The following is a 4464-nucleotide window of genomic DNA, read 5'->3' on the forward strand; positions in this document are numbered from 1 at the left end:
ACGCACATGCCCGCGTCCTAGGCCTCTGGGGACGTTGGGTCCCGGCCGGCAAGGACGGTCGGAGCGTTTCTGCCCCGCGTGCGCGTCCGCGGTCTCCTCTCCATCACACGCGTGGCCGTGCAGGGCACGTCTTCTGGCGGCCGCTTTTCCTCTCAGCCGTGTGGCCTGGAGGTTGTGTCCCACCCGGCGGGTGGACCCGCCCCGTGCCCTTGAATTTCTCCAGGATGTTCCATAGCTGGGTGTGTCCTGGCCTAACGAGGCCCCGACGGCTGGGCGGGGGGGCTGTCCCGAGGCTCAGCCCTGGCGGCGGCGAGCAGCGCTGACGACCCGGCTCCTCGGCGCAGGGGCCGCGTGGACGCCGCCGAAACGCTGTTATCCGGCCGGCTCCTCCGGGCCGCGCGTCCAGGCTGGGTTCCCGGGAGTAGCCCCGTGCCCACCGCGGCGTCACTGTCTTTCCGAGGTGCTTGATGGGAATTTCCTCTTTGGGGCTGAAACCCGGTATTTCGCATGTTCTGGCTGCAGACGTGAGAGGGATGCCCCCTGCGTCACCGGTCACGTCCCTGGGGTTGGCACGGGCACATCTGGGGCCACCGCCCGGCCCCGGCTCCCGCCCGTGCTGGCGGGGCCGCTGCCGACCGGAGCTCGCGGGCCCGGAACGGCAGAGCCGTGTCCCCGCGCCGTCGGGAGATGCCTGCCGCGCAGCGAGGTGCCACCCGCGGGGGATTCGCGAGGTGACTGTTGCGTTGACTCACACATCAAACATTTGTCGAGCGACTGCCCTTTGCCAGGCCAGTGCCAGGGAGGCTGCGCAGGGGGACGGCGATGGCCACCGGGTAGGAGCCAGGAGCCGGGCCATCGCGGGAAGCGGAAAGGCATGTAAAGCGCAGACCAGGGCCCCCAGGCATGTCTCGGGACGGGGCGTGTTGCTCTGGGGGACAGAACCAATACCAGAAGTGCCAATTGGTAAGGAGATTTTTTTTTTAAACATTAACAATTCTTTTAAATTCTATTTTAGAGAGAGAGAGCGTGCAAGCAGGAGAGGGGCGGAGAGAAGGAGGGAGAGAGAATTTTAATCAGGCTCTATGCTCAGTGCGGAGCCTAATAAGGGGCTCGGTTCCACGACCCTGGGATCACGACCTGAGCCGACATCAAGAGTCAGACACTTAACCGGCTGAGTTCCCCGGGCGCTCCTTTGAAGATTTCTTGCAAGCACCCGGCTGACGCTGTGGTGGGGCTGCCTGGACAGGGTGGGGGTCACAGGGCAGCTCTCGGGACGAGCGGGCAGGGGTGCCCGGCGGCTCAGTCGGTTGAGCGTCCGACTTCAGCTCAGGTCATGACCTCAGGTCGGTGAATCTGAGCCCCTCGCGGGGCTCTATTCTGCCAGCTCAGAGCCTGGAGCTGCTTCCGATTCTGTGTCTCTTTCTCCCTCTGCCCCTCCCCTGCTCATGCTCTGTCTCTGTCTCTTAAAAATAAATAAATGTAATAAAAATTTAAAAAAAAAAGGGCGGCCTGGAGCTCTGGGGCCGGGGCGCCGTCCACAGGCAGATTATCTTCCTCCTCCGAAACCTTGGTCCTTCAGCTGATTGGGTCAGACCCACCCTGGTTATCCGGGACAGTCTCCTGACCTCAAGGCAGCTGATGGTGGGTTAGTCACGTCTACAGAAAATACCTTCGCAGAAACCCCTCACTTCCTGTGTGAGCCGCTGGGGACGGTTGCCGAGTAGGCACAGAAGGTCTCCAAGGCGGTGTGCTATTATTTGTTTATTTTTAATTTTTTAAAATGTTTATTTGTTTTTGAGAATGAGAGAGACAGCGTGCAAGCAGGGGAGGGGCGGAGAGAGAGGGAGACACAGAACCGGAAGCAGCTCCAGGCTCCGAGCTGGCAGCACAGAGCCCGACGCGGGGCTCGAACCCACGAACCGCGAGATCCTGACCTGAGCCGAAGCCGGACGCTCAGCCGACGGAGCCCCCGGGCGCCCCCTCCACTGTAGTGTGTTATTATCTGAAAACAATAAACAAGAAAACCCAAACCCCCCTAACTGGGGACCGATACCGTTTGCATTTCCTGGGGCTGGAACCACCAATGATCCCAAAACCAGTGACTTAAAACGACAGAAACTATTTTTCTTACCGTTCTGGAGGCCACAGGTTTGAAGTTGAGCTGTCATTAGGGCCACGCTCCTCCCAAAGGCTCTAGGAGAGAATCCTTCCAGCGTCTCCGGCTGTGGTTCCCGGCATCCCTTTGGCACAGGGACCGGCCCGTCTCTGCCTCCATCCTCACAGCGCCTCCCTCCCGGGTCCCTCCTCTCTGTCCGGGGGTCTCCGACCCCCCCCTCCCCGCACCCTCATAAAGACACGGTCTAGGGTGAGGGCCCATGCGAATTCCAGGATGACATCATCTTGGGGACTTTAATCACATCTGCAAGGACCCTATTTCCAAATAAGGTCACCTCCACAGGTCCCTGTGGCTGGAGCTGGGGTGCCCCTTTTCAGGCGTCACCATTCAACCCTTCCTCCGGGAGGGACCTGCGTGGGTAGATGCGCACACGTCTTCCGCGAGGACCCCGAGTCGCTGGCCGGTCGCAGGCCTCTCGGCTGCCAGCAGTGAGGAGCGGTTAAGTCACCACTCCGTGGCCTGTGAACCACCTGCTAGGTTTACCGTGTGCCCGTATATGCTTACCGAGGGTACCGTTCCCGAGTCACCTAGCGTTTAAGCTCCTGAATTACTTTGAGCCATGTTAACGTTTAATCCAGCTTTTGGGGCGCAGTCGGTTAAGTGTGCAACTTGGGCTTCAGTCACGATCTCACAGCTCGTGGGTTCGAGCCCCGCGTTGGGCTCTGTGCTGACAGCTCAGAGCCTGGGGCCTGCGCCGGATTCTGTGTCTCCCTCTCTGCCCACCCCCCCAACTCTGTCTCTCTCTCCTTCAAGAATAAACATTTTTTAAAAAGTTTAATCTAGTTTTTAAAATTTAAATTTTATAAAAATTTTCTATAATAAAAATATTCAGGTCTGGTCTCCCTTCAATATATTCTGATTTCTTTTTTTTTTAAGTTTATCTATTTATTTTGCGAGCAAGAGAGAGAGTGCGCCTGTGAGCAGGGAAGGGTCAGGGAGGGGCGGGCAGAGAGAGGGCCCTAAGCAGGCTCCACGCTGTCGGCGCAGAGCTCTGTGTGGGCTCCATCTCATGAGCCGAGAGATCGTGTCCTGGGCCAAAATCAAGAATCAGACGCATAACTGACTGAGCCACCCGGCTGCCCCTCTGATTTCTTTAGCTGCGAGGAATTAAAGATTTAAATAAAGAAGACTTGATGGATTGGAAGATTTGCTATTTTTAGATGCTGATTCCGTTCAAATAGATCTAATGATTTAACACAATCCCATTAAAAATCTCAGCATAATTACAAAAAACACAACAGGGGCACCCCCCTCTCTCTCCCTCTCTCTCTGCCTTTCCCCTGCTTGCTCTCTATTTCTCTCTCCAAATAAATTTAAAAACTTAAAACAATTATTAAAAAACCGCCAAGGAGTGGGTAAGCTGATTCTAAACTCTGTGGGCGAAATACCGAGGAATCGGGGTTCTCAGTACAATCTCCACAAAGCGCGAGGCCACAGCACGCACACCCGCTCAGGATCCGCATCGACACGCAGGCGGCGCCGGGCGGTTTAGCCTGTCCGGCCGGGGGCCCGGGAGCGCGGTCCGCTGCCGCGAGGGCTGCCGCCCGCGGACTCTCGGAACCTGCTGGGTGAATGGAGAAGGTTCTTCCTGTCGCTCACACGTGAACACAGCCTGGGGGACTGGGTCAGGGCTGAGACAGGGGAGACTCCGAAGCCGTTGGGATGGTGTTGGGCCTGAGCCCAGCCCCCCACCTGGAGGAGAGGCGGGGCAGATTGCTGGTGACCTCGGAAGTGTCCGACGCACAGGGGCACACGCTGGCCTCATGCGGAGGAGAGCCGGGTCCTGGGCCCCCTGCTGGGTCAGGGGTGCAGGATGACAGGTGCCGTCTGCCCCAGGGACTGTATGCATCAGGGGACAGTTCACTGTAGGGACAGTCACACCAGGTGACAGTGCAGAGCAGAAGACTGTGCAATAGGGGACAGAATGCAGTAGGGGGCAGTAGGCACCAGGGGGCAGTGTGCACTGGGGGACGGTACCCAAGAGGGGATGGTAGGAACCAGGGGACAGGACCCACCAGGGGACGGGTGGAGGAGAGGGCAGTCACCCAGGGGACAGTCACACCAGCATGCTTGCCTCCCTTGTAGCTTCATCAGCATGATTCCTTGTGATCAGAGTTTATCACTCTTTTTGGTTTGAAAATCTCATTAAAACATTCAAACATGTTTATGGCCCTGACAGGACAAAATACCCCATGGAGGGAATTGTTCAGTCCTGCAGCCCCCCAGGCGCACACAGCTCCCCCCCAGGCGCACACAGCTCCCCCCCCATGTGCACACAGCTCCCCCCC

Source organism: Suricata suricatta, chromosome 17, assembly GCF_006229205.1.
Source record: "Suricata suricatta isolate VVHF042 chromosome 17, meerkat_22Aug2017_6uvM2_HiC, whole genome shotgun sequence".
Lineage (NCBI taxonomy): Eukaryota > Metazoa > Chordata > Mammalia > Carnivora > Herpestidae > Suricata > Suricata suricatta.